Source organism: Microcebus murinus, chromosome 13 (genome assembly GCF_040939455.1).
Source record: "Microcebus murinus isolate Inina chromosome 13, M.murinus_Inina_mat1.0, whole genome shotgun sequence".
Classification (NCBI taxonomy): Eukaryota; Metazoa; Chordata; class Mammalia; order Primates; family Cheirogaleidae; genus Microcebus; species Microcebus murinus.
The window spans coordinates 922,582-945,628 of record NC_134116.1 but is presented as its reverse complement, the minus strand read 5'-3'; the positions used below and the strand labels follow the sequence as shown (position 1 = coordinate 945,628).

At 63.2% G+C, this 23,047-nt stretch overlaps 4 non-coding genes and 1 pseudogene across 4 annotated transcripts; all 5 read right to left on the bottom strand.

Moving 5' to 3' along the window:
* Positions 1-7,347: 7,347 nt before the first annotated feature.
* On the bottom strand, positions 7,348-7,466 carry LOC142875187 (uncharacterized; annotated as a pseudogene).
* A 3,409-nt stretch (positions 7,467-10,875) lies between these two features.
* LOC142875024 (5S ribosomal RNA) lies at positions 10,876-10,994 on the bottom strand. The gene has a single exon (XR_012922603.1). It is a non-coding gene; the product is annotated as a 5S ribosomal RNA (ribosomal RNA).
* A 3,514-nt stretch (positions 10,995-14,508) lies between these two features.
* On the bottom strand, positions 14,509-14,627 carry LOC142875023 (5S ribosomal RNA). The gene has a single exon (XR_012922602.1). It is a non-coding gene; the product is annotated as a 5S ribosomal RNA (ribosomal RNA).
* A 3,510-nt stretch (positions 14,628-18,137) lies between these two features.
* Positions 18,138-18,256, bottom strand: LOC142875022 (5S ribosomal RNA). The gene has a single exon (XR_012922601.1). It is a non-coding gene; the product is annotated as a 5S ribosomal RNA (ribosomal RNA).
* Positions 18,257-21,781: 3,525 nt separating this feature from the next.
* Positions 21,782-21,900, bottom strand: LOC142875020 (5S ribosomal RNA). Its single transcript, XR_012922599.1, has one exon. It is a non-coding gene; the product is annotated as a 5S ribosomal RNA (ribosomal RNA).
* Between the last annotated feature and the right edge of the window lie 1,147 nt (positions 21,901-23,047).

Sequence of the window (23,047 nt, the reverse complement as noted above, 5' to 3'; positions counted from 1 at the left end):
ATCTGGCTGTGTACAGTCACCCACGGGTGATGGGCAGGCAGGGCGCTGTGTAGATATGGCCGTGTCCACACACCCACGGGATACGGGGAGGCAGGGCGCAGTGTCGATGTGGCCGTGTCCACACATCCATGGGAGACGGGCAGTCAGGGCGCTGTGTGGATCTGGCTGTGTCCACTCACCCACAGGAGATGGGCAGGCAGGGCGCTGTGTGGATATGGCTGTCTCCACTCACCCACGGGAGATGGGCTGGCAGGGCGCAGTGTGGATCTTGTCGTGTCCACACACCCACCAGAGACGGGCACGCAGGGCGCAGTGTGGATCTGGCTGTGTCCACTCACCCACGGGAGATCGGCTGGCAGGGCGCAGTGTGGATCTTGTCGTGTCCACACAACCACGGGAGACAGGCAGGCAGGGCGCAGTGTGGATCTGGCTTGTCCACACACCCTCGGGAGACGGGCAGGCAGGGCGCTGTGTTGATATGGTTGTGTCCACTAACCCACGGGAGATGGGCAGGCAGGTCGCTGTGTGGAACTGGCTGTGTCCACACACCCATGGGAGACGGTCAGGCAGGGTGCCTTGTGGATGTGGCTGTTCCACTCACCCACGTGAGACGGGCAGGCTGGGCGCAGTGTGGAAATGGCTGTGTCCACTCACCCACGGGAGATGGGCAGGCAGGGCGCAGTGTGGATCTGGCTATGTCTACTCACCCACGGGAGACGGGCAGGCAGGGCGCAGTTTGGATCTGACTGTTTCCACTCAGCCATGTGTTACGGGCAGGCAGAGCTCTGTGTGGATCTGCCTGTGTCCACACAGCCACCGGAGACGGGCAGGCAGGGCGCTGTGTGGATCTGGCTGTCTCCAAACACCCAAGGGATACGGTCAGACAGGGCACTGTGGGGATTAGGCTGTGGCCACTCACTCACGGTAGACGGGCAGGCAGGGCGCTCTGTGGATCTGGCTTGTCCACTTACCAGGAGACGGGCAACAGGGCTCTGTGTGGAACTGGCTGTGTCCACAGCCCATGGGAGATGGTCAGGCAGGGTGCTGTGTGGATCTAGCTGTGTCCACACACCCACGAGAGACGGGCAGGTAGGGCGCTGTGTGAAACTTGCTGTGTCCACACACCCACCAGAGACGAGCAGTCAGGGCGCAGTGTGGATCTGGCTGTGTCCACTAACCCACGGAAGACGGGCAGGCAGGGCGCTGTGTGGATCTGGCTGTGTCCAATTACCCATGGGTGACGGGCAGGCAGGGCGCTGTGTGGATCTACCTCTGTCCACACACCCACGGGAGATGGGCAGGCAGGGCGCTGTGTAGATCTGGCCGTGTCCACACACCCACGGGAGATGGGCAGGCAGGGTGCAGTGTGGATGTGGCCGTGTCCACTCACCCATGGGTGACGGGCAGGCAGGGCGCAGTGTGGAAATGGCTGTGTCCACACACCCACCGGAGACGGGCAGGCTGGGCGCCGTGTGGATCTGGTTGTGTCCACACCCCCCCGGGAGACGGGCAGGCAGGGCGCAGTGTGGATCTGGCTGTGTCCACTCACCCATGGGTGACGAGCAGGCAGGGCGCAGTGTGGAACTGGCAGTGTCCACACACCCACCGGAGACTGGCAGGAAGGGCTCTGTGTGGATGTGGCTGTCCTCAGTCACCCACGGAACATGGGCAGGCAGGGCGCAGTGTGGATCTGGCTGTGTCCACACACCCACGGAAGACGGGCAGGTAGGGCGCTGTGTGGAACTTGCTGTGTCCACACAACCACCGGAGACGGGCAGGCAGGGCGCATTGTGGATCTGGCTGTGTCCACTCACCCACGGGAGATGGGCTGGCAGGGCGCAGTGTGGATCTTGCCATGTCCACACACCCACGGGAGACGGGCAGGCAGGGCACTGTGTGGATCTGGCTGTGTCCACATACCCCCAGGAAATGGGCAGGCAGGGCGCAGTGTGGATCTGGCTGTGTCCACTCACCCATGGAAGACGGTCAGGCAGGGTGCTGTGTGGATCAGGCTGTGTCCACACACCCACGGGAGACGGTGAGGCAGGGCGCAGTATGGATCTGCCTGTGTCCACACACCCACGGGAGACGGGCAGGCATGGCGCAGTGTGGAACTGGCTGTGTCTACTCACCCACGGGCGACGGGCAGGTAGGGCGCAATGTGGAACTGCCTATGTCCACTCACCCATGGGTGACGGGCAGACAGGGCGCAGTATGGAAGCTGCTGTGTCCACACACCTGCCGGAGATGGGCAGGCAGGGCACAGTGTGGATCTGGCTGTGTCCACTCACCCACGGGAGACGGGCTAGCAGGGCGCAGTATGGATCTTGCCATGTCCACACACCCTCGGGTGTCGGACAGGCAGGGCGCAGTGTGGATCTGGCTGTGTCCAGTCACCCATGGGTGACGGGCAGGCAGGGCGCTGTGTGGGTCTGGCTGTGTCCAATTACCCATGGGGGACGGGCAGGCAGAGCGCAGTGTGGATCTGGCTGTGTCCACTCACCCACGGTAGACGGGCAGGCAGAGCGCAGTGTGGAACTTGCTGTGTCCACACACCCATGGGAGATGGTCAGGCAAGGTGCTTTGTGGATGTGGCTGTGTCCATTCACCAATGGGAGACGGGCAGGCTGGGTGCCGTGTGTATCTGGCTCTGTCCACTCACCCACGGGAGATGGGCAGGCAGCGTGCATTGTGGATCCTGCTGTTTCCACTCACCCACGGGAGACGGGCAGGCAGGGCGCAGTGTGGATCTGACTGTGTCCACTCACCCATGGGTGATGGGCAGGCAGAGCTCTGTGTGGATCTGGCTTTGTCCACACACCCACCGTAGACGGGAAGGCAGGGCGCTGTTTGGATCTGGGTGTGTCCACTTACCCATGGGATACGGTCAGGCAGGGCGCTGTGTGGAACTGGCTGTGTCCACTCACCCACAGGAGACAGGGAGGCAGGGCGCAGTGTCGATCTTGCCGTGTCCACACACCCACGGGAGACGGGGAGGCAGGGTGCAGTGTGGATCTTGCCGTGTCCACTCACCCACGGGAGACGGGATGGCAGGTTGCAGTGTGGATGTGGCTGTGTCCACTCACCCACGGGAGATGGGAAGGCAGGGCGCAGTGTAGATCTGGCTGTTTCCACTGACCCACGGTAGACGGGCAGGCAGGGCGCTGTGTGGATCTAGCTCTGTCCACTCACCCATGGCAGATGGGCAGGCAGGGCGCTGTGTGGAACATGCTGTGTCCACACATCCATGGGAGATGATCAGAAAGGGTGCTGTGTTGATGTGGCTGTGTCCACTCACCCACCGGATACGGGCAGGCAGGGCGCTGTGTGGATCCGGCTGTGTCCACACACCCACCGGAGACGGGCAGGCAGGGTGCTGTGTGGATGTGGCTGTGTCAACACACCCACGGGAGACGGGCAGGCTGGGAGCCGTGTGGATCTGGCTGTGTCCACACTCCCATGGGAGACGGGCAGGCACGGCGCAGTGTGAATCTGGCTGTGTCCACTCACCCACGGGTGATGGACTTGCAGGGCGCAGTGTGGAACTGGCTGTGTCCACACACCCACGGGAGACGGGAAGGCAGGGCGCATTATGGAACTGGCTGTGTCCACACACCCACGGGAGACGGGCAGGCTGGGCGCCGTGTGGATCTGGTTGTGTCCACACACCCATGGGAGACGGGAAGGCAGGGCGCATTGTGGAACTGGCTGTGTCCACTCACCCATGGGTGATGGGCAGGCAGGGCACAGTGTGGAACTGGCTGTGTCCACACACCCACGGGAGATGGGCAAGCAGGGCGCAGAGTAAATTTGGCTGTGTCCACTCACCCACGGGAGAAGGGCAGGCTGGGCGTGGGGTGGATGTGGCTGTGTCCAATCACCCATGGGAGATGGGCAGGCAGGGCACAGTGTGGATCTTGCCGTGTCCACACACCAACGGGAGAAGGGCAGGCTGGGCGCCGTGTGGATCTGGCTGTGTCCTCACACACACGGGAGACTTGCAGGCAGGGCGCAGTGTACATCTGGCTGTGTCCACTCACACATGCGTGACGGGCAGGCAGGGCCCAGTGTGGAACTGGCTGTGTACACACCCCCACCGGAGACGGCCAGGCAGGGCGCTGTGTGGATGTGGATGTCCCCACTCACCCACGGAAGATGGGCAGGCAGGGCGCAGTGTGGAACTAGCTGTGTCTACTTACCCACGGGAGACGGGCAGGCAGGGCGCTGTGTGGATCTGGCTGTTTCCACACACCCATGGAATACGTTCAGGCAGGGCGCTGTGTGGATCTGGCTGTGTCCACTCACCCACGTGAGACTGGCAGGAAGGGTGCTGTGTGGATGTGGCTGTGTCCACTCACCCACACGAGATGGGCAGGCTGGGCACCGTGACGATCTGGCTGTGTCCACTCACCCACGGGAGACGGGCAGGCAGGGTGCAGTGTGGATCTGGCTGTGATCACTCACCCATGGGTGACGGTCAAGCAGGACGCAGTGTGGAAATGGCTGTGTCCACTCACCCATCAGACAAGGGCAGGCAGGGCATGTGTGGATGTGGCTGTCTCCATTCACCCACGGGAGACGGGCAGGCAGGGCACAGTGTGGAACTGGCTGTGTCTACTCACCCACGGGAGACGGTCAGGCAGGGTGCTGTGTGGATGTGGCTGTGTCAACACACCCACGGGAGACGGGCATGCTGGGAGCCGTGTGGATCTGGCTGTGTCCACACTCCCATGGCAGATGGGCAGGCACGGCGCAGTGTGAATCTGGCTGTGTCCACTCACCCACGGGTGATGGACTTGCAGGGCGCAGTGTGGAACTGGCTGTGTCCACACACCCACGGGAGACGGGAAGGTAGGGCGCATTATGGAACTGGCTGTGTCCACACACCCACGGGAGACGGGCAGGCTGGGCGCATTGTGGAACTGGCTGTGTCCACTCACCCATGGGTGAAGGGCAGGCAGGGCACAGTGTGGAACTGGCTGTGTCCACACACCCACGGGAGACGGGCAGGCAGGGTGCAGTGTGGATCTTGCTGTGTCCACACTCCCATGGGAGACGGGCAGGCACGGCGCAGTGTGATTCTGGCTGTGTCCACTCACACAGGGGTGATGGACAGGCAGGGTGCAGTGTGGAACTGGCTGTGTCCACACACCCATGGGAGATGGGCAAGCAGGGCGCAGAGTAAATTTGGCTGTGTCCACTCACCCACAGGAGAAGGGCAGGCTGGGCGTGGTGTGGATCAGTCTGTGTCCACACACCCATGAGAGACGGGCAGGCATCGCGCTTTGTGGAATGACTGTGTCCACACACCCACTGGAGACGGGCAGGTAGGGCACAGTTTGGATTTGACTGTGTCCACTCACCCACGGGAGTCGGGCACAAGGGCGCAGTGTGGATGTGGCTATGTCCATTCACCCACGGGAGACGGGCAGGAGAGCGCAGTGTGGATCTTGCCGTGTCCACACACCTGCGTGAGACAGGCAGGCAGGGCGCAGTGTGGATGTGGCTGTGTCTACTCACCCATGAGAGACGGGAAGGTAGGGCACAGTGTGGAACTTTCAGTGTCCACTCATCCATGGATGACCGGCAGGTAAGGCGCAGTGTGGATCTTCCCTTGTCCACACACCCATGGGAGACGGGCAGGCAGGGCGCAGTATGGAACTGGCTGTGTCCACTCACCCATGGGTGACAGGCAGACAGGGAGCAGTATGGAACTGGTTGTGTCCACACACCCATGGGAGACGGGCAGGCAGGGCGCAGTATGGATGTGGCTGTGTCCACTCACATACGCGAGATGGGCAGGCAGGGCACAGTGTGGAACTAGCTGTGTCTACTCACCCACGGGTGACGGGCAGGCAAGGCGCTGTGTGGATCTGGCTGTGTCCACACACCCACGGGAGATGGGCAGGAAGAGCGCTGTGTGGAACTGGCTGTGTCCACACACCCATGAAAGACTGTCAGGCAGGGTGCTGTGTGGATGTGGCTGTGTCTACTCACCCACCGTAGATGGGCAGGCTGGGCACCGTGACGATTTGGCTGTGTCCACTCACCGATGGGAGACGGGCGGCTGGGCGATGTGGGGATCTGTCTGTGTCCACTCACCCACGGGAGATGGGCAGGCAGGGCGCAGTGTGGAACTGGCTGGGTTCACACACCCATGGGAGGCGGTCAGCCAGGGTGCTGTGTGGATGTGGCTGTGTCCACACACCCACGGGAGACGGTCAGGTAGGGCGCAGTGTGGAACTGGCAGTGTCCACTCTCCCACGGGAGATGGGCTGGCAGGTCACAGTTTGCATGTGGCTGTGTCCACTCACCCACGGGAGAGGGGCAGGAAGGGCGCTGTGTGGATGTGGCTGTGTCCACTCACCCACGGGAGACGGGCAGGCAGGGTGCTGTGTGGATGTGGCTGTGTCCACTCACCCACCAGAGACAGGCAGTCAGGGTGCAGTGTGGAACTGGCTGTGTCCACAAACCAACGGGAGGCGGGCAGGCAGGGCTCTGTGTGGAACTTTCTGTGTCCACAGACATACGGCAAACGGGCAGACAGGGCGCAGTGTGGAACTTGCTGTATCCACTCACCCATGGGTGACATGCAGGCTGGGCTATGTGTGGAACTGTCATTGTCCACACACCCACGGGACACGGGCAGACAGGGAGCAGTGTGGAACTTGCTGTGTCCACACATCAAACAGAGACGGGTAGGCAGGACGCTGTGTGGACGTGGCTGTGTCCACTCACCCACGGGAGACATGTAGGCTGGGCGCCGTGTGGATTTATTGTGTCCCCTCACCAACGGGAGACGGGTGGCAGGGCGCTGTGTGGAACTTGTTGTGTCCACACACCCAGCAGAGACAGGCGGACAGGGCACAGTGTGGATGTGACTGTAAACTCACCCACGGGAGACGGGCAGTCAGGGCGCAGTGTGGAACTGGCTGTGTCCACACACCAAAGGGACACAGGCAGGCAGGGCGCAGTGTGGATAAGGCTGTGTCCACTCACCCGTGGGTGACAGGAAGGCAGGGCTCTGTGTGGATCTAGCTGTTTCCACACACCCATGGGAGTTGGGCAGGCCGTGCGCAGTGTCGATCTGGGTGTGTCCACACACCCATGGGGGACGGTCAGACAGGGTGCCAGACCTTTGGTCTGAGACCTGACAGTCCAGAAGCCACGCATGCTGCCGCGTGGCGGCGGTGTCGCGGCTTGGGACAAGAGGAGGCCCCACGGTGCGGGCTGGGGCGCCAGGCACCAAGGCGGGCGCTGAGGGTAGGCGTCACCCCCACCCCGGGCCGCCGCCATGCTCCCAGAAAGGGGACAGAACAAGAGGCAAAAAAAAAAAAAAGAAGAAGCAGCCTGTGGCACCCGGTATACCCAGGCGGTCACCCATCCAAGTACTAACCAGGCCCGACCCTGCTTAGCTTCCGAGACCAGACGAGATCGGGGGCGTTCAGGGTGGTGTGGCCCTAGACAGCGGAGGGCGCCCCTGCCCCGCTCAAGAAGCCGAGCCTCTCTGCGCTTCCCCGCCGCCTCCTCCCGCCCCAGGCTCCGAGCCGGGCCGGGCCTGTTGAGTTCGCCGCCTGGTCTGGCGGGCTCCCAGGGACGGAAGGGGTTGATGGGCGGGGCGGGGCGGGGCGGGGTGGGGGGCTGTCTCTCTATACACACACACACACACACACTCACACTCACTCACACTCACACAAGATGCGCCTCCATGGCTGGACTCGCCAAGGTGGAACCCTCCCAGTCCCCCTCGCCTCCTTAACCTACCAGCTGCCCACCCCCAGAGCGTGGCCACCGCTGACTGCGCACGCGCGGGACGCTCGCCCTTTGACCCCAGCCAGGGGCCGCCCTCCCCCACAACCCCTTTCAGCTGCGCCCCCCCTCGCCCTGTGGGTGGGCTGCCACCTATTCCCCAGGGCCAGGGCTGGGGCACAGCGCAAGGGGGAGGGGAGCCAGTGTATGGGGCGTCTCTCTCTGGGGATGTGCCCATGGGTGGGGTGGGGTGGCGTGGTTTGTGGGGCGCTGAAGAAATCAGTCCCCTCCATCTCCTACCTCTGGAAAACGCCCAAGCCCGTGGAGAACTGCCAGCACCGCTTCGTGGGGGCCGGGACCATCCTCTGTGTCCTCCTGTGGCCCGGTCCAAGGGGCCTGGACCTGGCCGGGGCTGCATTGGACCCCGACCACCCTGGCGTGTGGACTCGGTAAAAGTCGGCGATTAGATATTGGATTCCAGCTTCATTGAGGTCATTTCACTAATGAGTGCACCGGAAAGAGTTTCCTAATCCATCTTTGAGGGTTGCAACTGAAAGAGAATTTTAAAGCTGACAGAATAGGCGAGGAAAGGCATAGGAGATATCCACACCCAGCAAGGAAGACTTTCACGAAATGGAAGAAAGAAACGAGCAAACAGAGACACCGGTAGCCCGCCCGGATCAGAGTCTGCCCCTGAGAGAAAGTACCCTGACCAGGTTCACCCGTGGGTGGGTCGTGAGCTGGCGGCATTTGAAGAGCCAGGCCCGCAGTCTGTGCAGAAGACACCTGCACTCGGGTGTGTGTGGCGGCACAATTCACAAGCAACTACAGATGTTAAGCCAAGGAGAAGCCAGGGAGTTCCCAACGCCCCAGGTGTCCTCAGCCCACGACTGGCTGCTGGGGGAATGCGAAGCCCGGCTCCTTGTCTCAGAGTGGGGTTCCCAGGAGGATCAGGCTGAAGCTGGGACTTGGCCTGAAAGTGTCCCCTCGCATGGCCACCCCCTTCCCCTTCCTGTTCCTCTACTCCTGGTGCCCCTCCATCCAGGGGCCAGACCTTAAAGAGTCACCCGCAAGAGAATCCTGGTCCCAAAGGAGCCTTCTGGGGGACCCGTGCTGAGAGAGGTTGTGGGCATGGCCCGCTGGGGCTCTGCCCGACCCAGGGCTGAGAGATGCCACCTCCCAGCTCTGGGTCCCTGCAGGGGAAGCGTTGGCAAGCACAGGGCCAGTCCTCCAAAGGCCCAGGTGCAGGGAGCCCAGGCCAAGCAGCCTGTGGAAGAAGCCACCCCGGGAACACGACTGCAGGCCACGGCCCTTCCCACCTCCTCCTCCTCCTCCTCCTGCTCCTCAACCCCCCCACCTCCCACCCCCCCCCCGACATGGCGCAGGGCTCAGAGACACCTCAGACACTTGCTACCCAAAGTGCAAAGGGCATCAGTTGCTCCTCCAAACCCCCCCCCTGCCCAGCAGACCGCGTTGTCCAGCCAGCCCCCGGGCCTCCCTGGGGTGCCCAGCACAAAAGTGCAGACAACCACCGGACCCTCAATCTCAGTTTTCGGATGTTTTTGCCACTCTAAGGACCCGCAGGCCAGCTGGGCCTTCTGGCAGGACAGAGAGCCCCGGAATCCGACGTGGAGAGCCGGGTGTACGTCCCCACGAGGAGGCGGTCCCCACCTCCGCGGCTCTCCCCTTGCGGGGGGGAAAAGCAGCCACGGGGCCTCAGAGAAGACACCAGGCTGGGCGCCCGCCCCACAGTGGGGGCACGTCCCCCGCAGGCCACTTAGCGCCGGCCGCCGGCCGGCGGACGGTTGGGTGGCGCGAGACGCTGCGGCCGCCCTGCTACCGGGTTCCTGGGAGGGCGTCCTGGAACCAGCGTCCACACCAAGCCCTTGGAAGGCCCAGGCGACGGAGGAGCCCCGTCAGGCAGGGGCCGAGGACGGTGACGGCCCGGGCGGGGAGGAGCGTGTCAGGCAGGGGCAGAGGACGGTGACAGGTGACAGGCCGGGCGGGAAGGAGTCAGTCAGGCAGGGGCCGAGGAGGAGACGGGCTGGGTAAGGGTTAGGGTTAGAGTCAGGGCACAAGTCACAATCGCAAAGACCTGGAAGCGACCCGAGTGCCCAGCGACCCACGAGTGCGTAAATGAAATGTGGCGCGTGGACACCACGGAGTGCTATTCAGCTAGGAGGAGCAGCGGTGAGAGGGCACCTCTCGTGGTTCTCCTGGCCAGAGCTGGAACCCGTTCCAGTAAGCCAGGTAGCCCAAGAATGGACACACGAGCACCACGTGCTCGCGCTCACCAGCAAATGGGTACGAACCGATGGACACCTAAGTGGACACAGAGGAATCACCTTCATCGGGTGGGTGTCGGGCGGGTGGGGGGAGGGGATGGGCATACACCTCCATTAGGAATGGGGTGGGTGCGCACCGACTGGGGGATGGGCGCACTTGAGGCTCTGACCCGAGGGGGGAGGCTGGGAGAGGGCAACGTACCCGACCTTAACATTGGTACCCCCACAATACGCTGCAACAACATCAGAGGTAAATGAATAAGAACACAGGGGGGAGGGGGGCACGGGCAACACATGTCACCTTAATACTTGGACTCCCATCATCTGCTTGAAAAGAGAGAGAAAAGAAAATGCAATCATAGAGATAAGAGACACTTTTTAAAAATAATGAATCCGAAGAGAAAAGTAAAAGGAGGCCTGTGGAGCAGGTCTGGGTGTGACTCCGGATCCCCCAACATCAGGTGCCACCACCAAAGATTCCTACGTGTAGCCCATAGAACCCCAAAAGCAACGGGACGAGTTCTGGTCACATACTCCCTCAAAATGACATCCTGGCCTTCTTCTGGAACTCCCTCCCCTCTCAGACTCTCAAGGTTTCCTCCAGCGTGTCGGTTCCCACAGAGCAGACCTTTGGTCTGAGACCTGACAGTCCAGAAGCCACGCATGCTGCCGCGTGACGGCGGTGTCGCGGCTTGGGACAAGAGGAGGCCCCACGGTGCGGGCTGGGGCGCCAGGCACCGCGGCGGGCGCTGAGGGTGGGGGTGACCCCCACCCCGGGCCGCCGCCTCGCTCCCAGAAAGGGGACAGAACAAGAGGCAAAACAAAAAAAAAAAAAAGAAGAAGCCTACGGCACCCGGTATTCCCAGGCGGTCTCCCATCCAAGTACTAACCAGGCCCGACCCTGCTTAGCTTCCGAGACCAGACGAGATCGGGCGCGTTCAGGGTGGTGTGGCCCTAGACGGCGGAGGGCGCCCCTGCCCCGCTCAAGAAGCCGAGCCTCTCTGCGCTTCCCCGCCGCCTCCTCCCGCCCCAGGCCCCGCGCCGGCGCTGACCGGCGCCGGGCCGGGCCTGTTGAGTTCACCGGCCGGGTCCGGCGGGCTCCGTGGGACGGGGGTGACAGGCGGGGTGGGGCGGGGCGGGCAGGGAGCGGCGGGCCGGGGTGGGGGGCTGTCTCTCTATACACACACACACACACACACACACACACACACTCACACTCACACTCACTCACTCACACTCACACAAGATGCGCCTCCACTGCTGGACTCGCCAAGGTGGAGACCTTCCAGCCTCCTTCACCTACCCGCCCCCCACCCCCAGCTCGTGGCCGCCCCCGCCGCCGCCGCCGCCGCCGCCGCCGATTGCGCACGCGCGGGTCGCCCGCCCTTTGACCCCAGGCAGGGGCCGCCCTCCCCGACAACCCCTTTCAGCTGCGCCCCCCACCCTGTGGGTGGGCTGCCGCCTATTCACCCCGGGCCCGGGCTGGGGCACTGCGCATGGGGGAGGGGAGCGAGTGTATGGGGCGTCTCTCTCTCTCTCTAGGGATGTGTCCCATGGGTGGGGTGGCGTGGTTTGTGGGGCGCTGAAGAAATCAGTCCCCTCCATCTCCTACCTCTGGAAAACGCCCAAGCCCTTGGAGAACTGCCGGCAACGCGACCGTGGGGGCCGGGACCCTCCTCTGTGTCCTCCTGTGGCCCGGTCCAAGGGGCCTGGGCCTGGCCGGGGCTGCATTGGACCCCGACCACCCTGGCGTGTGGACTCGCTAAAAATCGGCGATTAGATATTGGATTCCAGCTTCATTGAGGTCATTTCACTAATGAGTGCACCGGAAAGAGTTTCCTAATCCATCTGTGAGGGTGGCAACTGAAAGAGAATTTTAAAGCTGACAGAATAGGCGAGGAAAGGCATAGGAGATTTCCACACCCAGTAAGGAAGCCTTTCCCGAAATGGAAGAAAGAAACGAGCAAACAGAAACACCGGTAGCCCGCCAGGATCAGAGTCTGCCCCCGAGAGAAAGTACCCTGACCAGGTTCACCCGTGGGTGGGTGGCGAGCTAGCGGCATTCAGAAGAGCGAGGCCCGCAGTCTGTGCAGAAGACACCTGCACTCGGGTGTGTGTGGCGGCACGATTCACAAGCAGCTCCAGATGTTAAGCCAAGGAGAAGCCAGGGAGTTCCCAACGCCCCAGGTGTCCTCAGCCCACGACTGGCTGCTGGGGGAATGCGAAGCCCGGCTCCTTGTCTCAGAGCGGGACAACCAGGAGGTGTGACGTACACCCCGGGGTTCCCAGGAGGATCAGGCTGAAGCTGGGACTTGGCCTGAAAGTGTCCCCTCGCATGGCCACCCGCTTCCCCTTCCTGCTCCTCTACTCCTGGTGCCCCTCCATCCAGGGGCCAGACCTTAAAGAGTCACCCGCAAGAGAATCCTGGTCCCAAAGGAGCCTTCTGGGGGACCCGTGCTGAGAGAGGTTGTGGGCATGGCCCGCTGGGGCTCTGCCCGACCCAGGGCTGAGAGGTGCAACCTCCCAGCTCTGGGTCCCTGCAGGGGAAGCGTTGGCAAGCACAGGGCCAGTCCTCCAAAGGCCCAGGTGCAGGGAGCCCAGGCCAAGCAGCCTGTGGAAGAAGCCACCCCGGGAACACGACTGCAGGCCACGGCCCTTCCCACCTCCTCCTCCTCCTCCTCCTGCTCCTCCACCCCCCCGACCTCCCACCCCCACCCCCCCGACATGGCGCAGGGCTCAGAGACACCTCAGACACTTGCTACCCAAAGTGCAAAGGGCATCAGTTGCTCCTCCACACCCCCCCCCTGCCCAGCAGACCGCGTTGTCCAGCCAGCCCCCGGGCCTCCCTGGGGTGCCCAGCACAAAAGTGCAGACAACCACCGGACCCTCAATCTCAGTTTTCGGATGTTTTTGCCACTCTAAGGACCCGCAGGCCAGCTGGGCCTTCTGGCAGGACAGAGAGCCCCGGAATCCGACGTGGAGAGCCGGGTGTACGTCCCCACGAGGAGGCGGTCCCCACCTCCGCGGCTCTCCCCTTGCGGGGGGGAAAAGCAGCCACGGGGCCTCAGAGAAGACACCAGGCTGGGCGCCCGCCCCACAGTGGGGGCACGTCCCCCGCAGGCCACTTAGCGCCGGCCGCCGGCCGGCGGACGGTTGGGTGGCGCGAGACGCTGCGGCCGCCCTGCTACCGGGTTCCTGGGAGGGCGTCCTGGAACCAGCGTCCACACCAAGCCCTTGGAAGGCCCAGGCGACGGAGGAGCCCCGTCAGGCAGGGGCCGAGGACGGTGACGGCCCGGGCGGGGAGGAGCGTGTCAGGCAGGGGCAGAGGACGGTGACAGGTGACAGGCCGGGCGGGAAGGAGTCAGTCAGGCAGGGGCCGAGGAGGAGACGGGCTGGGTAAGGGTTAGGGTTAGAGTCAGGGCACAAGTCACAATCGCAAAGACCTGGAAGCGACCCGAGTGCCCAGCGACCCACGAGTGCGTAAATGAAATGTGGCGCGTGGACACCACGGAGTGCTATTCAGCTAGGAGGAGCAGCGGTGAGAGGGCACCTCTCGTGGTTCTCCTGGCCAGAGCTGGAACCCGTTCCAGTAAGCCAGGTAGCCCAAGAATGGACACACGAGCACCACGTGCTCGCGCTCACCAGCAAATGGGTACGAACCGATGGACACCTAAGTGGACACAGAGGAATCACCTTCATCGGGTGGGTGTCGGGCGGGTGGGGGGAGGGGATGGGCATACACCTCCATTAGGAATGGGGTGGGTGCGCACCGACTGGGGGATGGGCGCACTTGAGGCTCTGACCCGAGGGGGGAGGCTGGGAGAGGGCAACGTACCCGACCTTAACATTGGTACCCCCACAATACGCTGCAACAACATCAGAGGTAAATGAATAAGAACACAGGGGGGAGGGGGGCACGGGCAACACATGTCACCTTAATACTTGGACTCCCATCATCTGCTTGAAAAGAGAGAGAAAAGAAAATGCAATCATAGAGATAAGAGACACTTTTTAAAAATAATGAATCCGAAGAGAAAAGTAAAAGGAGGCCTGTGGAGCAGGTCTGGGTGTGACTCCGGATCCCCCAACATCAGGTGCCACCACCAAAGATTCCTACGTGTAGCCCATAGAACCCCAAAAGCAACGGGACGAGTTCTGGTCACATACTCCCTCAAAATGACATCCTGGCCTTCTTCTGGAACTCCCTCCCCTCTCAGACTCTCAAGGTTTCCTCCAGCGTGTCGGTTCCCACAGAGCAGACCTTTGGTCTGAGACCTGACAGTCCAGAAGCCACGCATGCTGCCGCGTGACGGCGGTGTCGCGGCTTGGGACAAGAGGAGGCCCCACGGTGCGGGCTGGGGCGCCAGGCACCGCGGCGGGCGCTGAGGGTGGGGGTGACCCCCACCCCGGGCCGCCGCCTCGCTCCCAGAAAGGGGACAGAACAAGAGGCAAAACAAAAAAAAAAAGAAGAAGAAGCCTACGGCACCCGGTATTCCCAGGCGGTCTCCCATCCAAGTACTAACCAGGCCCGACCCTGCTTAGCTTCCGAGACCAGACGAGATCGGGCGCGTTCAGGGTGGTGTGGCCCTAGACGGCGGAGGGCGCCCCTGCCCCGCTCAAGAAGCCGAGCCTCTCTGCGCTTCCCCGCCGCCTCCTCCCGCCCCAGGCCCCGCGCCGGCGCTGACCGGCGCCGGGCCGGGCCTGTTGAGTTCACCGGCCGGGTCCGGCGGGCTCCGTGGGACGGGGGTGACAGGCGGGGCGGGGCGGGGCGGGCAGGGAGCGGCGGGCCGGGGTGGGGGGCTGTCTCTCTATACACACACACACACACACACACACACACACACTCACACTCACACTCACTCACTCACACTCACACAAGATGCGCCTCCACTGCTGGACTCGCCAAGGTGGAGACCTTCCAGCCTCCTTCACCTACCCGCCCCCCACCCCCAGCTCGTGGCCGCCCCCGCCGCCGCCGCCGCCGCCGATTGCGCACGCGCGGGTCGCCCGCCCTTTGACCCCAGGCAGGGGCCGCCCTCCCCGACAACCCCTTTCAGCTGCGCCCCCCACCCTGTGGGTGGGCTGCCGCCTATTCACCCCGGGCCCGGGCTGGGGCACTGCGCATGGGGGAGGGGAGCGAGTGTATGGGGCGTCTCTCTCTCTCTCTAGGGATGTGTCCCATGGGTGGGGTGGCGTGGTTTGTGGGGCGCTGAAGAAATCAGTCCCCTCCATCTCCTACCTCTGGAAAACGCCCAAGCCCTTGGAGAACTGCCGGCAACGCGACCGTGGGGGCCGGGACCCTCCTCTGTGTCCTCCTGTGGCCCGGTCCAAGGGGCCTGGGCCTGGCCGGGGCTGCATTGGACCCCGACCACCCTGGCGTGTGGACTCGCTAAAAATCGGCGATTAGATATTGGATTCCAGCTTCATTGAGGTCATTTCACTAATGAGTGCACCGGAAAGAGTTTCCTAATCCATCTGTGAGGGTGGCAACTGAAAGAGAATTTTAAAGCTGACAGAATAGGCGAGGAAAGGCATAGGAGATTTCCACACCCAGTAAGGAAGCCTTTCCCGAAATGGAAGAAAGAAACGAGCAAACAGAAACACCGGTAGCCCGCCAGGATCAGAGTCTGCCCCCGAGAGAAAGTACCCTGACCAGGTTCACCCGTGGGTGGGTGGCGAGCTAGCGGCATTCAGAAGAGCGAGGCCCGCAGTCTGTGCAGAAGACACCTGCACTCGGGTGTGTGTGGCGGCACGATTCACAAGCAGCTCCAGATGTTAAGCCAAGGAGAAGCCAGGGAGTTCCCAACGCCCCAGGTGTCCTCAGCCCACGACTGGCTGCTGGGGGAATGCGAAGCCCGGCTCCTTGTCTCAGAGCGGGACAACCAGGAGGTGTGACGTACACCCCGGGGTTCCCAGGAGGATCAGGCTGAAGCTGGGACTTGGCCTGAAAGTGTCCCCTCGCATGGCCACCCGCTTCCCCTTCCTGCTCCTCTACTCCTGGTGCCCCTCCATCCAGGGGCCAGACCTTAAAGAGTCACCCGCAAGAGAATCCTGGTCCCAAAGGAGCCTTCTGGGGGACCCGTGCTGAGAGAGGTTGTGGGCATGGCCCGCTGGGGCTCTGCCCGACCCAGGGCTGAGAGGTGCAACCTCCCAGCTCTGGGTCCCTGCAGGGGAAGCGTTGGCAAGCACAGGGCCAGTCCTCCAAAGGCCCAGGTGCAGGGAGCCCAGGCCAAGCAGCCTGTGGAAGAAGCCACCCCGGGAACACGACTGCAGGCCACGGCCCTTCCCACCTCCTCCTCCTCCTCCTCCTGCTCCTCCACCCCCCCGACCTCCCACCCCCACCCCCCCGACATGGCGCAGGGCTCAGAGACACCTCAGACACTTGCTACCCAAAGTGCAAAGGGCATCAGTTGCTCCTCCACACCCCCCCCCCCTGCCCAGCAGACCGCGTTGTCCAGCCAGCCCCCGGGCCTCCCTGGGGTGCCCAGCACAAAAGTGCAGACAACCACCGGACCCTCAATCTCAGTTTTCGGATGTTTTTGCCACTCTAAGGACCCGCAGGCCAGCTGGGCCTTCTGGCAGGACAGAGAGCCCCGGAATCCGACGTGGAGAGCCGGGTGTACGTCCCCACGAGGAGGCGGTCCCCACCTCCGCGGCTCTCCCCTTGCGGGGGGGAAAAGCAGCCACGGGGCCTCAGAGAAGACACCAGGCTGGGCGCCCGCCCCACAGTGGGGGCACGTCCCCCGCAGGCCACTTAGCGCCGGCCGCCGGCCGGCGGACGGTTGGGTGGCGCGAGACGCTGCGGCCGCCCTGCTACCGGGTTCCTGGGAGGGCGTCCTGGAACCAGCGTCCACACCAAGCCCTTGGAAGGCCCAGGCGACGGAGGAGCCCCGTCAGGCAGGGGCCGAGGACGGTGACGGCCCGGGCGGGGAGGAGCGTGTCAGGCAGGGGCAGAGGACGGTGACAGGTGACAGGCCGGGCGGGAAGGAGTCAGTCAGGCAGGGGCCGAGGAGGAGACGGGCTGGGTAAGGGTTAGGGTTAGAGTCAGGGCACAAGTCACAATCGCAAAGACCTGGAAGCGACCCGAGTGCCCAGCGACCCACGAGTGCGTAAATGAAATGTGGCGCGTGGACACCACGGAGTGCTATTCAGCTAGGAGGAGCAGCGGTGAGAGGGCACCTCTCGTGGTTCTCCTGGCCAGAGCTGGAACCCGTTCCAGTAAGCCAGGTAGCCCAAGAATGGACACACGAGCACCACGTGCTCGCGCTCACCAGCAAATGGGTACGAACCGATGGACACCTAAGTGGACACAGAGGAATCACCTTCATCGGGTGGGTGTCGGGCGGGTGGGGGGAGGGGATGGGCATACACCTCCATTAGGAATGGGGTGGGTGCGCACCGACTGGGGGATGGGCGCACTTGAGGCTCTGACCCGAGGGGGGAGGCTGGGAGAGGGCAACGTACCCGACCTTAACATTGGTACCCCCACAATACGCTGCAACAACATCAGAGGTAAATGAATAAGAACACAGGGGGGAGGGGGGCACGGGCAACACATGTCACCTTAATACTTGGACTCCCATCATCTGCTTGAAAAGAGAGAGAAAAGAAAATGCAATCATAGAGATAAGAGACACTTTTTAAAAATAATGAATCCGAAGAGAAAAGTAAAAGGAGGCCTGTGGAGCAGGTCTGGGTGTGACTCCGGATCCCCCAACATCAGGTGCCACCACCAAAGATTCCTACGTGTAGCCCATAGAACCCCAAAAGCAACGGGACGAGTTCTGGTCACATACTCCCTCAAAATGACATCCTGGCCTTCTTCTGGAACTCCCTCCCCTCTCAGACTCTCAAGGTTTCCTCCAGCGTGTCGGTTCCCACAGAGCAGACCTTTGGTCTGAGACCTGACAGTCCAGAAGCCACGCATGCTGCCGCGTGACGGCGGTGTCGCGGCTTGGGACAAGAGGAGGCCCCACGGTGCGGGCTGGGGCGCCAGGCACCGCGGCGGGCGCTGAGGGTGGGGGTGACCCCCACCCCGGGCCGCCGCCTCGCTCCCAGAAAGGGGACAGAACAAGAGGCAAAACAAAAAAAAAAAAAAGAAGAAGCCTACGGCACCCGGTATTCCCAGGCGGTCTCCCATCCAAGTACTAACCAGGCCCGACCCTGCTTAGCTTCCGAGACCAGACGAGATCGGGCGCGTTCAGGGTGGTGTGGCCCTAGACGGCGGAGGGCGCCCCTGCCCCGCTCAAGAAGCCGAGCCTCTCTGCGCTTCCCCGCCGCCTCCTCCCGCCCCAGGCCCCGCGCCGGCGCTGACCGGCGCCGGGCCGGGCCTGTTGAGTTCACCGGCCGGGTCCGGCGGGCTCCGTGGGACGGGGGTGACAGGCGGGGTGGGGCGGGGCGGGCAGGGAGCGGCGGGCCGGGGTGGGGGGCTGTCTCTCTATACACACACACACACACACACACACACACACACTCACACTCACACTCACTCACTCACACTCACACAAGATGCGCCTCCACTGCTGGACTCGCCAAGGTGGAGACCTTCCAGCCTCCTTCACCTACCCGCCCCCCACCCCCAGCTCGTGGCCGCCCCCGCCGCCGCCGCCGCCGCCGCCGCCGCCGCCGCCGATTGCGCACGCGCGGGTCGCCCGCCCTTTGACCCCAGGCAGGGGCCGCCCTCCCCGACAACCCCTTTCAGCTGCGCCCCCCACCCTGTGGGTGGGCTGCCGCCTATTCACCCCGGGCCCGGGCTGGGGCACTGCGCATGGGGGAGGGGAGCGAGTGTATGGGGCGTCTCTCTCTCTCTCTAGGGATGTGTCCCATGGGTGGGGTGGCGTGGTTTGTGGGGCGCTGAAGAAATCAGTCCCCTCCATCTCCTACCTCTGGAAAACGCCCAAGCCCTTGGAGAACTGCCGGCAACGCGACCGTGGGGGCCGGGACCCTCCTCTGTGTCCTCCTGTGGCCCGGTCCAAGGGGCCTGGGCCTGGCCGGGGCTGCATTGGACCCCGACCACCCTGGCGTGTGGACTCGCTAAAAATCGGCGATTAGATATTGGATTCCAGCTTCATTGAGGTCATTTCACTAATGAGTGCACCGGAAAGAGTTTCCTAATCCATCTGTGAGGGTGGCAACTGAAAGAGAATTTTAAAGCTGACAGAATAGGCGAGGAAAGGCATAGGAGATTTCCACACCCAGTAAGGAAGCCTTTCCCGAAATGGAAGAAAGAAACGAGCAAACAGAAACACCGGTAGCCCGCCAGGATCAGAGTCTGCCCCCGAGAGAAAGTACCCTGACCAGGTTCACCCGTGGGTGGGTGGCGAGCTAGCGGCATTCAGAAGAGCGAGGCCCGCAGTCTGTGCAGAAGACACCTGCACTCGGGTGTGTGTGGCGGCACGATTCACAAGCAGCTCCAGATGTTAAGCCAAGGAGAAGCCAGGGAGTTCCCAACGCCCCAGGTGTCCTCAGCCCACGACTGGCTGCTGGGGGAATGCGAAGCCCGGCTCCTTGTCTCAGAGCGGGACAACCAGGAGGTGTGACGTACACCCCGGGGTTCCCAGGAGGATCAGGCTGAAGCTGGGACTTGGCCTGAAAGTGTCCCCTCGCATGGCCACCCGCTTCCCCTTCCTGCTCCTCTACTCCTGGTGCCCCTCCATCCAGGGGCCAGACCTTAAAGAGTCACCCGCAAGAGAATCCTGGTCCCAAAGGAGCCTTCTGGGGGACCCGTGCTGAGAGAGGTTGTGGGCATGGCCCGCTGGGGCTCTGCCCGACCCAGGGCTGAGAGGTGCAACCTCCCAGCTCTGGGTCCCTGCAGGGGAAGCGTTGGCAAGCACAGGGCCAGTCCTCCAAAGGCCCAGGTGCAGGGAGCCCAGGCCAAGCAGCCTGTGGAAGAAGCCACCCCGGGAACACGACTGCAGGCCACGGCCCTTCCCACCTCCTCCTCCTCCTCCTCCTGCTCCTCCACCCCCCCGACCTCCCACCCCCACCCCCCCGACATGGCGCAGGGCTCAGAGACACCTCAGACACTTGCTACCCAAAGTGCAAAGGGCATCAGTTGCTCCTCCACACCCCCCCCCCCTGCCCAGCAGACCGCGTTGTCCAGCCAGCCCCCGGGCCTCCCTGGGGTGCCCAGCACAAAAGTGCAGACAACCACCGGACCCTCAATCTCAGTTTTCGGATGTTTTTGCCACTCTAAGGACCCGCAGGCCAGCTGGGCCTTCTGGCAGGACAGAGAGCCCCGGAATCCGACGTGGAGAGCCGGGTGTACGTCCCCACGAGGAGGTGGTCCCCACCTCCGCGGCTCTCCCCTTGCGGGGGGGAAAAGCAGCCACGGGGCCTCAGAGAAGACACCAGGCTGGGCGCCCGCCCCACAGTGGGGGCACGTCCCCCGCAGGCCACTTAGCGCCGGCCGCCGGCCGGCGGACGGTTGGGTGGCGCGAGACGCTGCGGCCGCCCTGCTACCGGGTTCCTGGGAGGGCGTCCTGGAACCAGCGTCCACACCAAGCCCTTGGAAGGCCCAGGCGACGGAGGAGCCCCGTCAGGCAGGGGCCGAGGACGGTGACGGCCCGGGCGGGGAGGAGCGTGTCAGGCAGGGGCAGAGGACGGTGACAGGTGACAGGCCGGGCGGGAAGGAGTCAGTCAGGCAGGGGCCGAGGAGGAGACGGGCTGGGTAAGGGTTAGGGTTAGAGTCAGGGCACAAGTCACAATCGCAAAGACCTGGAAGCGACCCGAGTGCCCAGCGACCCACGAGTGCGTAAATGAAATGTGGCGCGTGGACACCACGGAGTGCTATTCAGCTAGGAGGAGCAGCGGTGAGAGGGCACCTCTCGTGGTTCTCCTGGCCAGAGCTGGAACCCGTTCCAGTAAGCCAGGTAGCCCAAGAATGGACACACGAGCACCACGTGCTCGCGCTCACCAGCAAATGGGTACGAACCGATGGACACCTAAGTGGACACAGAGGAATCACCTTCATCGGGTGGGTGTCGGGCGGGTGGGGGGAGGGGATGGGCATACACCTCCATTAGGAATGGGGTGGGTGCGCACCGACTGGGGGATGGGCGCACTTGAGGCTCTGACCCGAGGGGGGAGGCTGGGAGAGGGCAACGTACCCGACCTTAACATTGGTACCCCCACAATACGCTGCAACAACATCAGAGGTAAATGAATAAGAACACAGGGGGGAGGGGGGCACGGGCAACACATGTCACCTTAATACTTGGACTCCCATCATCTGCTTGAAAAGAGAGAGAAAAGAAAATGCAATCATAGAGATAAGAGACACTTTTTAAAAATAATGAATCCGAAGAGAAAAGTAAAAGGAGGCCTGTGGAGCAGGTCTGGGTGTGACTCCGGATCCCCCAACATCAGGTGCCACCACCAAAGATTCCTACGTGTAGCCCATAGAACCCCAAAAGCAACGGGACGAGTTCTGGTCACATACTCCCTCAAAATGACATCCTGGCCTTCTTCTGGAACTCCCTCCCCTCTCAGACTCTCAAGGTTTCCTCCAGCGTGTCGGTTCCCACAGAGCAGACCTTTGGTCTGAGACCTGACAGTCCAGAAGCCACGCATGCTGCCGCGTGACGGCGGTGTCGCGGCTTGGGACAAGAGGAGGCCCCACGGTGCGGGCTGGGGCGCCAGGCACCGCGGCGGGCGCTGAGGGTGGGGGTGACCCCCACCCCGGGCCGCCGCCTCGCTCCCAGAAAGGGGACAGAACAAGAGGCAAAACAAAAAAAAAAAAAAGAAGAAGCCTACGGCACCCGGTATTCCCAGGCGGTCTCCCATCCAAGTACTAACCAGGCCCGACCCTGCTTAGCTTCCGAGACCAGACGAGATCGGGCGCGTTCAGGGTGGTGTGGCCCTAGACGGCGGAGGGCGCCCCTGCCCCGCTCAAGAAGCCGAGCCTCTCTGCGCTTCCCCGCCGCCTCCTCCCGCCCCAGGCCCCGCGCCGGCGCTGACCGGCGCCGGGCCGGGCCTGTTGAGTTCACCGGCCGGGTCCGGCGGGCTCCGTGGGACGGGGGTGACAGGCGGGGTGGGGCGGGGCGGGCAGGGAGCGGCGGGCCGGGGTGGGGGGCTGTCTCTCTATACACACACACACACACACACACACACACACACTCACACTCACACTCACTCACTCACACTCACACAAGATGCGCCTCCACTGCTGGACTCGCCAAGGTGGAGACCTTCCAGCCTCCTTCACCTACCCGCCCCCCACCCCCAGCTCGTGGCCGCCCCCGCCGCCGCCGCCGCCGCCGCCGCCGATTGCGCACGCGCGGGTCGCCCGCCCTTTGACCCCAGGCAGGGGCCGCCCTCCCCGACAACCCCTTTCAGCTGCGCCCCCCACCCTGTGGGTGGGCTGCCGCCTATTCACCCCGGGCCCGGGCTGGGGCACTGCGCATGGGGGAGGGGAGCGAGTGTATGGGGCGTCTCTCTCTCTCTCTAGGGATGTGTCCCATGGGTGGGGTGGCGTGGTTTGTGGGGCGCTGAAGAAATCAGTCCCCTCCATCTCCTACCTCTGGAAAACGCCCAAGCCCTTGGAGAACTGCCGGCAACGCGACCGTGGGGGCCGGGACCCTCCTCTGTGTCCTCCTGTGGCCCGGTCCAAGGGGCCTGGGCCTGGCCGGGGCTGCATTGGACCCCGACCACCCTGGCGTGTGGACTCGCTAAAAATCGGCGATTAGATATTGGATTCCAGCTTCATTGAGGTCATTTCACTAATGAGTGCACCGGAAAGAGTTTCCTAATCCATCTGTGAGGGTGGCAACTGAAAGAGAATTTTAAAGCTGACAGAATAGGCGAGGAAAGGCATAGGAGATTTCCACACCCAGTAAGGAAGCCTTTCCCGAAATGGAAGAAAGAAACGAGCAAACAGAAACACCGGTAGCCCGCCAGGATCAGAGTCTGCCCCCGAGAGAAAGTACCCTGACCAGGTTCACCCGTGGGTGGGTGGCGAGCTAGCGGCATTCAGAAGAGCGAGGCCCGCAGTCTGTGCAGAAGACACCTGCACT